Genomic DNA, 13,484 nt, shown 5'->3' with positions numbered 1-13,484 from the left:
TTTCAAAATAATTTTTCCTTGTTTGGGAGTATTTATTGCAGTGTATGAGAAAGTGCATCTCTATTCCCTGACAAAAATACACTAAAGAGAATAACATGATTTAAAAAAAAAAAAAACTAAAAAGAACCCTATTATTATTATTTATTATTATTATTATTATTATTATTATATTTATATTATTATTATTATTATTATTATTATTATTATTATTTAATACTGGGGCTCTCGAGTAGCCTATAAAAAGATGTGATGAACGTCACCATTCCTTTTCTTCCAGTTAGTACAATCTAGTCATATGGATATAACTATAGAATATTTTGTGAAAGTTGTGTGTAAATCTGAGTTGGTCAAGTGAAGACACAGATGATGGAAATGTGCTTTTTATGATAAATTGTGCTTTTATTTATTTTTACGTACATCAGTTTAAAACAAACAAACAAACAAACAAACAAAAAAAAAAACACTATAAAACTGGTCACAATGTTTCAGGTATACATAACCCATGTGGTAATGATTGTTAATCCATTCTTGATTAACGATCTTATTTGTTTCTGGAAAGAATGTTTTTTGCAGAAATTATCTTTTTTATTTAGTAAACAATTACATTATAATGGTGGTATTTTGGACTGATTTCACTTTGTTCTGCGTTCACTTGGTGATATTAAGAATCTGTGCATGCATTTCAGGTTTTACAAGTCTCAAGTCAGTATGTCTTACTACCTTCAGAAAGTTACCTGACCTTCTTGGCCTTCAGTCTCTAACAGTATTGAAGTTACACATAGAAACAACATATTTTATTTTAGTTTGGCAGCTGCTAGTAACTAGATGGTATTAAGCACAATAATAATAACAATATTCATTTCCGTTCTTGTGGACTGCAAACATACCCAAACCCATCAAGATTATTTTTTCTTTTTTAAAAAAAAACTCAATCTTTTAATAAACTATTGAGCCAGAACTGTAATGTTTGTGCATTTAAATTAAATCGCAGCAATGACAATGTCCCATAGTAATGATGCTACAGTATATCAAATTCACCTGCTATACATTTAGAATGCAAGATACAGTAATTTATTGCTTGGTGTGGATTAATTCCACATGTAATTGGGTTTCATTGTACTATGTACTGAATATTTCAGATAATCTTCCCTTTAGATTATAAAACATCAACAGCGCAGATGTCACTTCTGTATCATACATTAATAAAATGCCTTTTCTAATATGAATGTTTTTAGTACTATCAAAATGTATATCATTCAGACTGGTAGTTTCATTATTGGTCTGTGTTAAGTAGCTGTTAGCATAACATGTACAGAAAGCATATTTTTAGCAAAATCTTTAGTTATGTTTCGTCTCTATGATGCTGACGGAAATGGGTATCTGATTAGCTATTTAAAGCTTTTACAGTTTCAGCATGTTAGGATCAGCTGCATACAACTTTTTGGTTACTTCTAAGTATTTTGTTAGTAAGATGGATATATACAAAATGGATTCAAATTCATCAGTTGCATGTATGCTCATAATGTGAAACAAAACCATGGTCAATACAGAGTTCCTGCATATCAAACAAAAATATGTTTTATGATTTTTTTTTTTTTTTGCCAAATACTAAAACACCCTGATTTTCACTTCTTCTAATACGAAAACTATATTATTGTTGATGTGTTCTGAAGCCCATAAATAAAGAACAGTGCATTGAAGCCTGAGCAACACTGGTCAGTTTACCAATCTCACCTCAGAGAATCAGCCTCGATAAGTTTTTCATAATGGCCAAAGCAGCCATAACAATAGATTGCTATACAGAATGCACACAATAGTCTACTAAAGTGGCAGGAAATATTATATTAATTACGATTACTGTGCACGTTAATGATTTTTGTATTTACTATTGCAATTGCATTAATTATTGTGAGAAATAGTGGGCATATTAAGGTGCACACTAATTTTATTTTGCCATACAATGCTAATCAGAATGAATATGTGATTTGTATAGTAATACATAATAATGCTTTTAAATGAGCATTCAGCTCAGAATAATGAGAGGAGCTGTATTCAAATGGTATTTACTAATGATCACTGAAGTGATCATTTATTGGTGCGTATGGGAACCAGACTTTAATTGTTGATAGACGTGCTATTTAAACTTCTTTTTCTGGCCTGAAAACTAGTGATGTGCAGTTTGATTCTTTTTACTGACTTGATTTGTTTGATTCCCTCAGTTTAGTGACTCAATTCAGCAGATTTGTTCGTCTGATTCACTGATTCACTAACATAAAAAAGATGTATACTGCTCAATATTTAATTTAGATTCTGAAAACATAACGTTTTTAACAACACTGAAGAAAAAACAAACACTGACAAGATGTGAAAATGTGAAATAGTAAACAGTGCCACTATGAAATGTACATTTTTATGATTTCTGTCTGGACACTTGGCACTTCTTTTCTGGCACACTTGATAACAATGTTCATTAGCTGTTCTAATTCTGCAACTTTTCCACATAATGTTGTTCATGTAAGAACATTGGTACTTCTGCATTTCTTTCTTGAATTTTTTTCCAGCACTCTGCTAGCCTTAAAAAAGTTGAAATTGTTGAAAGTTGAAATTGTGCTGTTCATAGAATCCATAGCACTTTAATTGTTTCTTCTAATTTTCAGGAACACCTTTAGTTGAGACTGCATAGCTTATTTCATTTCCAGTAATCTCAAAAAACATTGCTTGTGCAGTGTCATATTTACATTGTATGTGATAATCTTTCACAACTGCAACCACTGCACTGCAAATCAGACATATTGCCTTGCCGTCAAAATAATTAATTGAACAAATAATCAATGCTTTTAAATTTTACACAAAGTAAAATAAATAGTTTAACAAGCCTTCACTTCGCTAATCAAAATTACGGCAGCACTGGTGATGGTCAATGCTTGACTGAAACGTCTACACTTTTTACACTGTATGCACATTGTGTTTTAGCCTGTCATTAATAAATAATAAAAAGCCTGTTGTTTTTAATTGAATATAGCGTTGTTATGCTTTTTACCTGCGTGCGTGAGGAAATGGACCCTGTGTGCTATTTGATTGGTTATTTTACTATCTCTGTGCGCTGTGATTGGCTTAATGGGAATGTCACTCATAGAATGCTGACTGCACATGTTGACTACGCATGTCATATTAAAGAAATTGTTTTAAAGAATTCCAAAATGATAAAGGACATTTATGCAATTTTAGGCAATAATGGGCGGGCTTATGCATTAAAGGAGAAAGGAAAAAGACTTTTTTTTTTTTTTATTTACATCTCACAAGGAAAACATGTTAACATTAAAATGTAAGCAGTGCAGTTTCACTTCACGTTGTCTCTGCCTGTCCTCTGCTGAGTGCTGTGTCTGTTGATCACTCATTTTTGGTCAATTGAAGCCACCTCCACCTTCGCAATAAGCTACTTACCAAAAGATATGCCTGAATTGCTGGGGCTTTTGATAGCAAGGTGGTCACTAGTAAGTCTCTAACATTATTGTGCACATTAAATTATTGCTCACAATACATGTAGTGTGCATGGTATGGTATGGTATGAAAATTAGCCAAATACTGTCCGCGTATATTAATGCATTTTCTGTTAAATAGGGTAGTACATTTAGATTTATTATGCACATGAGGCTAACTACTTTCCGTGCGTGCTAACTTCAAATTTAGTACCCTTTCGTGAATGCATCTATCTATAATGCATAACAAAAATCCTTTATTTTTTATACATTAATCTTTTCCCTGGTAGAGCTACTTTGGATTTCCCAACAAACCGCTGAAATCTTAAGACCATATTTATACCAAAACTTACCAAACTTAAATTTTGTATTACCATCATGTATTATTTATTATTGAAATAGAGAATATTTATTTGCCTTCATAATAGGAGGCACAACTTTTGTTTTTTGCTAAATTAATTTTAACTTAGCTTGATATTTCTACAGATTGATCTGAATGTAGTTCCAGTGAAGAACATAAATACACATGGTAGCGTGTTGTGTGTACAATAACACGCCAGGAGGTGTTAGTACATTGAGACTGAAGATTTTATGTATGTGCACAATACTGTACAATGAACATGAATATAATGATGCTATAACTAATCATGACACTTTGTTCTGAAGGAGCTAGAAAACATTATCGCTCAGATGATGCATGTTGCAGAGTACCTGGAATGGGGTGTAACAGAACTGAAACCAGTAAGTAGTTAGCTGATGCTGATGCACTACAAATGGCTGTTATGGAACAGACAAATCTTTTGGCAAAGGGCTACATCTGTGAATTTATTTGACCTTGGAAATTATGAGTGAGTGTTTAAAGTTATGGATGCAGTATGAATGATGAATTATAATGCACATGCAAACTAATTGTAACAGGTACAAAAGGATACTACTGCATGTTCTAATAATTATAATAAAATGTTTTTTGTAGATTCTCCAGGAGATGATGGAAGAGACCATGATGGCACAGTTTCCCTTAAAGAATGGATGCAAGGTGGGATGACAACAATCTCTTTTCTAGTGCTGTTCGGATTGGAAACAGTAAGTTATGAATAGTATACACAGATCTTTAAATACCATACAGTTTTGTAACAGAATAAGACTAACATTCCGCTGTTTTTCTTGCTAGTTTTATACTGTGACAAAAATGGCTTTTCTCTAGCTTCAAGATTAAGGCTAATAAACCTTGGTGTACATTTAGAGCTGCACAGGCTTTTTGACCAGTGGACAGGCTTGAGCCTTAACCCCAAACAGAGGTGAATTTAAGTTACTTAAATACAAATATTATTTACATTTCATAAGGAATAATAAAATATTGTAATGACTTAGTAAGAATGGAAGTGTGAAACAGGAATTCTTCAAAAGCAGCAATCACTTTTATTTTACTTAAAAACACAGGATACTGCTTTTGTCAGCCACCTGCAGCCTGAAGCTGGCCATGGGCAAAGCAGTGTGGTTGTCCAGCCGGTCTTGCAGGTGTCTTGTTTCCAGGCCATTTGTGTCCTCAGAGGCAACTGGCGTGAGCCAAACAGCAGCTCTGCCAGGGTCCGAAGTTCTCGGCCCAGCATCAGTAATGCAGGGGTGCAGCCGGTGGACTCGTGGATAGTGGTGTGGCAAGTCAACAAGATCATTTTGCCTGCAAGTGTCCAGGCTAGCCGCAGTTCCAGCAGAAGGGGACCCAGGGACTGGACCGCTGACGGGCACTGGTCACCACCACCCTTACTAGGGCAATGACTTCCTGGAGCCAGAGTAGTGCAGACATGCAGCTTTCTATTTTACTCTTGCAGGGCTGTGCTTGGCGAACTTTACTGTGCCTAGTTGCAATTTCATCTTCGGATTTGCTCCCGCTCCTGCTGCAACAAACTTCTCCCACAGACACCCTCCTGGATCGTTCTCCTTTTTCACCGCCATCCACCCGAGCAGTGCCAGTGTGTCAGCTCTGGCTGCAGCTTTCTCCGGCTCATCCTTCACCTTCCAGGGTCTTTGCTCCATCCCACTTCTGAACACCAATATAGCATTTTAGCAAGAAAGAAGCATGAAGCAGATATTCTCAGCTTGTTTATTCAGCAACAGGCAAGCAGACAAACGTTCAGCAAGATTCTCCACTCACTTGAATCCCCCCAACCCCCCACCCCCCAGCTCTTGCCGGGTGCACTCAACAATCTCCTGGGCTCCTTTTCCCTGCCCTGGGTAGTGGTCAGCGCTGGTGCAAAGTTGCATCAATACTCCAGTATAGGGGACCAGTTTCTGCAGTAGGGTAAGCGCCCCTGTGCATGGGAAGCACGGTTGCAGAGTGAGGCTGCAAGCAGAGGAGCAGGGTTGTGCAACTCAGTCCTACACACAGTTTGCAAAGCAATGCAGTCCAGCACAGCTGAATCACAGTTCCACAGATGCACACACATAACAAAGCCAGCCAAAAAAGTTAATGAATTAACTAAAATGTACTGTGAGTTGTATACCAAGCCATTTTACGTTTGCTCCCTGTATCCTAAAACATTGTTTTATGTATTTCAAAGTGCTTCAGCTGGAGCCTGTGAAAATACATTCATCTAGCCATTAGGTGGTGGTGTTTTATTATAAATGAACACCTATATGATTTCAACAGCATAAGGAAAACACACAGAAAAAAATAGGCTTCAACAGGAGTTAAAAATACTTGTTAAAATACTCCACAAAGATAATGTAATTTCTCTAGTATTACACTTGTTGGTTTTTTCAGTTTATTTTTTTAAATATATATGTGTGCTGTCAATACATTTAATTTAATACAGTTATATTGGTTGATGAACAAACAGCAATCATATCTAGCAAAATGTAAACAATATTGCCCACAATGTTTGTTTTTTTGTTTTTTATTCCCTGAAATAAAACCCAGGTTTAAATAAAAAAAAAATGCAAGTAAATACACCCACTTTAAGTCATAAAAGTTGCATTACAATACATGGGCAAAAAAATCCCAGTATTTCTGAAGCATTGACTACGATTATAAAAATTGCTGGGAATGAAACTATAATGAGAGCTTGTAGGTGATTTGCCTTTTGATGGCAGATATTCACAAATACGTTCCATTTTGTAGTGTACAGTATAATACAATATCTCCGTAATGCCACTTCTTTTTCAGAAAGACACATCTTTTATCCATGTTGTACTAATAGTATAACCTTTAGCCATCACCACTGCATGCTGAATGGTGATTCAATATGCATCATTCCCATTTATGTTAACAAACAACTCATTTAACTGATGACATTATTATTAAAATTACTTAAGTAAACATTTCCAAGAATCTGCTATCACAGTATTTTTTCAATCCTTAAACTTTTCAAATATATTTTAAAACATTGTATTTGCTAGGTCTATCACATTACAGATGTTTTTCAAGCTTCTAGCTGTAATATTTCAAGATATATGGAACTCTAAACATTAATATTATTACAGATATTTAGCAGTATCCACATGCTGCTGATTTGGTCAAGTGGGGACCATACAGTGTAGATAGTTTTCCATGGCAACAAATTTAAATGCAACTCAAACTTCCCTATTTTTTAGTTTTCAAGAGATCGCAGAGACATAGACAAGATTACAAAACATTCAATTACTCCATGTGTTTTTTTTTTTTTGATATATATAAAATATTTTTACCAAATAGTTTATCTTAACCAACTCCAAGTAAGGTGTTCTGTATTTTTCATGCACTGCTTTAAAAGTTAACTCTATTAAAGGTGTCTAATAAATGGGAAAATGTGTGCATCACATAGAGATATCAACATTTAGAAAATAGAGTTTTAGGTCAGCTCTGTTAAGAGCTACCAGTTAATGAGTGACTTAGCATAAGTATGAACTATCATAGTTTAATTATTGTATTCATCTTTTGTTGTTTAGAATCACTTTGTGGCCCCATGTTGTTTTCTGTTTCTGTCATCAGATCTGGGTGGCTTCCAATAGGGCTCTCATCATGTGTTACCGATAAACTGCCCCCAAGCAACACTCTGCCCTTGAGGATTTAAGAAATACCGTTTATAAGAAATGTGTTAATGCTTACATCAAGTGGGAGCGTTCTCGAAACATCATAGAAGTTACTTTTATTTTTTCTAATTAAGCGGTAGTGTCCATTAATGAAGGTTCTACTGGTAGTTGACCACCACTGTTAGAAAATGATTTTTATCATTATTTTCTTTAAAGAAAATAAAAAACTTTTAAAACTTAGATTTTCCTGAACTTGTAATGATTCGTCAGGTACCATTCTGCTGAGAAGTTTTAGGTAACTAATCCCAAAAATGTCCATAAAGGATCACATATATAATTAGAGAAAAAAAAAAAAAGTTTTTTCAGTGATTCCCTTGGCAGCGGTCATTACCTGAGTTTGTTCAGTGATTCCCTTGGCAGAGGTCATTACCTGAGTTTGTTCGGTGATTCCCTTGGCAGAGGTCATTACCTGAGTTTGTTCGGTGATGCCCTTGGCAGAGGTCATTACCTGAGTTTGTTCAGTGATTCCCTTGGCAGAGGTCATTACCTGAGTTTGTTCGGTGATTCCCTTGGCAGAGGTCATTACCTGAGTTTGTTCAGTGATGCCCTTGGCAGAGGTCATTACCTGAGTTTGTTCAGTGATTCCCTTGGCAGAGGTCATTACCTGAGTTTGTTCAGTGATTCCCTTGGTCATTACCAGAGGTCATTACCTGAGTTTGTTCAGTGATTCCCTTGGCAGAGGTCATTACCTGAGTTTGTTCAGTGATTCCCTTGGCAGAGGTCATTACCTGAGTTTGTTCAGTGATTCCCTTGGCAGAGGTCATTACCTGAGTTTGTTCAGTGATTCCCTTGGCAGAGGTCATTACCTGAGTTTGTTCGGTGATTCCCTTGGCAGAGGTCATTACCTGAGTTTGTTCAGTGATTCCCTTGGCAGAGGTCATTACCTGAGTTTGTTCAGTGATTCCCTTGGCAGAGGTCATTACCTGAGTTTGTTCAGTGATGCCCTTGGCAGAGGTCATTACCTGAGTTTGTTCAGTGATTCCCTTGGCAGAGGTCATTACCTGAGTTTGTTCGGTGATGCCCTTGGCAGAGGTCATTACCTGAGTTTGTTCGGTGATGCCCTTGGCAGAGGTCATTACCTGAGTTTGTTCAGTGATTCCCTTGGCAGAGGTCATTACCTGAGTTTGTTCAGTGATTCCCTTGGCAGAGGTCATTACCTGAGTTTGTTCAGTGATTCCCTTGGCAGAGGTCATTACCTGAGTTTGTTCAGTGATTCCCTTGGCAGAGGTCATTACCTGAGTTTGTTCAGTGATCCCCTTGGCAGAGGTCATTACCTGAGTTTGTTCAGTGATTCCCTTGGCAGAGGTCATTACCTGAGTTTGTTCAGTGATTCCCTTGGCAGAGGTCATTACCTGAGTTTGTTCAGTGATTCCCTTGGCAGAGGTCATTACCTGAGTTTGTTCGGTGATGCCCTTGGCAGAGGTCATTACCTGAGTTTGTTCAGTGATTCCCTTGGCAGAGGTCATTACCTGAGTTTGTTCAGTGATTCCCTTGGCAGAGGTCATTACCTGAGTTTGTTCAGTGATTCCCTTGGCAGAGGTCATTACCTGAGTTTGTTCAGTGATTCCCTTGGCAGAGGTCATTACCTGAGTTTGTTCGGTGATTCCCTTGGCAGAGGTCATTACCTGAGTTTGTTCAGTGATTCCCTTGGCAGAGGTCATTACCTGAGTTTGTTCAGTGATTCCCTTGGCAGAGGTCATTACCTGAGTTTGTTCAGTGATGCCCTTGGCAGCGATCATTACCTGAGTTTGTTCAGTGATGCCCTTGGCAGCGGTCATTACCTGAGTTTGTTCAGTGATCCCCTTGGCACCTGAGTTTGTTCGGTGATAGGTCATTCTAGTACCATTCCCTTGGCAGATATCAGCCGCTCTAATATCTATTCAGCCAAAGAATATTGCTCATATGCCCGGAGTGGGGGCCATCTCTCTGCCAAGGCCACCTGAGTTTGTTCAGTCCCCCTTGGCAGGGGTCATTACCTGAGTTTGTTCAGTGATCCCCTTGGCAGAGGTCATTACCTGAGTTTGTTCAGTGATTCCCTTGGCAGAGGTCATTACCTGAGTTTGTTCAGTGATCCCCTTGGCATATATTACCTGAGTTTGTTATGATATATATATATAGTTTGTTCATATATGGCAGAGGTCATTACCTGGGTTTGTTCAGTGATTATCCTATCCTTATATATTAGTATATAGTTCATATATCCCCAACGCGGATATATATATATAATATTAAATTATGACTGGTATATATATATAGTTTATTATATAGTCCCTTGGTATTCTTATGGCATCATTACCTGGGTTTCATATAATATATGTTATCTAGTACCATATATATATATTATATTCCTATATAGAGGTACCTGGGTTCACCAAGTAATGGGACTATCCGCTTCTAATAGCATGTATACTTATATATATATATATATATATATATATATATATATATATATATATATATATATATATATATATATATATATATATATACACACACATACAGTTGTTTGCAGAAGTATTCCCCCCGCTGCAAAGTTTTCACGTCTTGTTAGCACCTGAGCGTCCTCCATTGTGCTTTAAAATTTGACTTTACATGTAGAATCTACACACAAAAAAAAAAAAAAGGATTTAAAAACCTATATGTCAGCAGTATTGAATTAGACTCTCTGGCAGGGCCAGACAAGGCAATGTCCAAAGCTTGGGGGGCCACATGGCGCTCATGATGTGCGTACCGATGGGTGTATGAACATCTGACTATCCAATCACACTGTATATAACAGAACATTGCAACACTACACATGCACTAATACATCTCAGAAATAACTATACTGATGCACAAAAGATCAGGTCTAATGGATTTAATGAAATATTTAAAACATAGATATCAAACAAAATCACAGAAAATATCAACAAAGAGCAAAGAATCAGTTTTCAGTACGAAACATGACACAATATCAAAATGAAAACATTACAAAGTTCGTATCGGGTACGACCTCCCTGAGCATTAACACAATCCTGGCAGCGCTGACGCATAGACCTCTGTCTTCCAGGACGTGGCCTGTCCCTCACAGAACAGGATTCCTGGTTTCTCTGGACTAGTCTGCTGATTGTTGAAGCAGAACATCTCATTCACCGGGCAACTTCTCTCACAGACAGGCCACCTTCAATCATGCCGATAGCAACCAGGCGATCTTCATTACTGAAGTGGGGCATGGTCATATCTTTCACTGTTCTTGCATTAATTAAAATCATGTCTTTTTGAATGGCTACTTATACAGATTCTTAATCAACTCATTTTGCAACTCAACTTATTGAACACTTGGCATTTTTATGACATTTTTATGAAATCACTTGACTTGAGCTCAGTATTTTGTTATCCCAAGGAACAATATTTCTCAAACAATCAACGAACTTATCTGCTCACTATTCAAAGTGTAAATAACATTATGCATGTGCCAAATGAGCTATTGATGTAAAACTCAGACTGTTACATTTTCATTGTGCATCAGTATACTTACAATTATACAATGCCTGCTCGCAATTTAATAATAAAAACAGTAAGCAAATATATTTCCCTGAAAATATTCAAATGATTTCTTGCAAACAAATAATTATACAAAGCCTACTTTAAAACAGCATGCTATATTCATGAGAGATTAATGGACATCTAATTTCCCTTTCTTATTACCTGAAATTGACACTTCCTCACACTTATTTTTTCGGAAAATTCCTGCGCAGCAAGCACTCAAGCTAACTAATGAAAGCATGTAAATTATTAATAGCTTTGTTTATGTTGCATGTAGCACTGAGTATAATATGTATCAGCATGTTCTAACTCCAATGTGTTTAAATGTAAATGAAAGGTTTTTAACTTAAATACATGATATGGCAGTAGACAGAGGGAAAATAAACTTAAGTGCACATTTAATGTGCCATATATGACAGGAACATTTCTTACTGTTGCCAAACAAAAGCCCAAAGAAAATATATTTTCTAACATTGTTAAGCTTTCTTTGCACTTTATTTTGTATTTATAATGGTTTAAGATGTGTCTTTTTTATTGCACTTTGATTATTTTTAAAGCATGTGTGAACGTATGGAAGGTAATTGCAGTGTAATTTTAATCAATTAGTCCAATTGTTTGTAGCTGAATACTTTATAAAGCTTGATTAAGAAGAATGAGAGAGCTGGGAGGACGTTCAGGATAACAAGCAGTTCGTAAGCATGGCTGCCGGGCTGGGAAGTAGAAGTGGCGGGTAGGGTTTTTTGAGAAGCTGCTACATTGTGTGAGAGGTTTTTAAACTGTAGCGTATACTGCTAATGGTGTGTATCCACATATAGCAATTGTAGCTCATGTGTTGCCACTGCTGCTACATTCTTAGCCTGGCACCGGCTCTGCCTGTAGTGAGAGGGGTAGGGGGAGCTCTAGAATGGCTCCTATGTGATTATTTAGCTTGTAAAATGAAAATCCATGTCTTTTCTTTGATAGCTGTGAGAATGGGATTATTTAGCCAATGGAATATGTACCCGATGCTCGGTATCTGAACTCCATTGGAGGTGAGATTGAGCTCTGATTTATTTTGATTTGAATATATTTCATTGACCGAGTTCTCAACCACATCTCCAATTCACCAATGTAACTAAATCTGGATTGTTTTACTCTGCTTAGGTGCTCTTCAGTGCATTATAACCTGTGATGCTGCCTTTTGAATGACGGTGTCAAATCTGTGTAGCATATGTTAAATAATATGCCTCCGTTTTTACGAAGCCTTGGAAAAAAGAATCTGATATATTCTGTTTTTTTTAAATGCAAAAAGCATATTTTATCTTAGAAATAAAAACATTGAACTCCATCTTTGCTTGCTCTGCTTTTCTTGTGGTTCTTACATTGCTCTTTCCCTGTTAAACTAGTGCCAAACTGGGAAACATTACATTTTAATGCTCTTTTTTTTATAGATCTGGCGTAGTCGGATTACTGCATGGCACGGTGGTGGTTTAGCCTGAGCGTAGTTCCCCTGCTGTACTGTAGCTGTGCATATACCTATACTGGTTTGGCTTTATCCCACCTTGGTTACATTTTGACAGGCTTGGTTTGTTTCAGCTAATTTACTGTGCTTGAATTACTTTTTTGTCTTATTTACTTTGGCTGTTTGTTGTTTTGTCTATGTCTCTTGCTGTCTAATGTTAAATCACTCTTTACCTCACAAATGTGCATGTTTAAAAGAAAAAGCATAATTGTGGTTCTCTAGGTAACCAAACTAATGGTGTTTAGCCCAGTAAGTCTGCAGATGCAGAATAGAAGTTACAGGAGAGGAGTAATTAATTATCTTTAGTTATAATAGTAAATTGTGAAATAGTATTTACCGTTGGGTTATGGAATGTACTGATACACTCACACCACTCTCCCTTCTCAACTGTCGATATGACTCAAATGTCAGTGCATGCAAGGGGGCTCCCAAGTGGTGCATAGCTTGGAGATTTTTGGTTCGAATCCAGGCTATTCCACTGCAGACCATGGCTGGGAGTTCCCAGGGCACGGCGCACAATTAGCCAAGCGCTGACCAGGTGGGGAGGATATAGGTCTGCTAGGGAATCCTTGGCTCACCACACACCAGCACCATTGTGGCTGTGCGGGCACTTACAGGCTCTGCCTGTGTGCAATTCAGGACTGCGTGGTCCTTTGACGCTGTAGTTCTGTAATGGCTTCACTGCAGGCTTGCAATGTGAAAAAAAGCCAATGGCCGACGGCAGACGTTTCTGAGGACGCGAGTGCTCATCTTCGTCTCTCCCGAGTCAGTGCGGGCATTGCAGTAGAGAGCAGGGTTGAATAATTGGGCATTCCAAACTGGGAGAAAATTGGGGGTAAAATAATTGCCAATTCCAAATAAAAAAAATATAATTCTAATAAGTCGGCGCATGATAGGAATGTATCAGTTTT

This window comes from Polyodon spathula, chromosome 3, assembly GCF_017654505.1.
Source record: "Polyodon spathula isolate WHYD16114869_AA chromosome 3, ASM1765450v1, whole genome shotgun sequence".
Taxonomy (NCBI): Eukaryota; Metazoa; Chordata; class Actinopteri; order Acipenseriformes; family Polyodontidae; genus Polyodon; species Polyodon spathula.
This window is presented reverse-complemented; position numbering follows the sequence as displayed.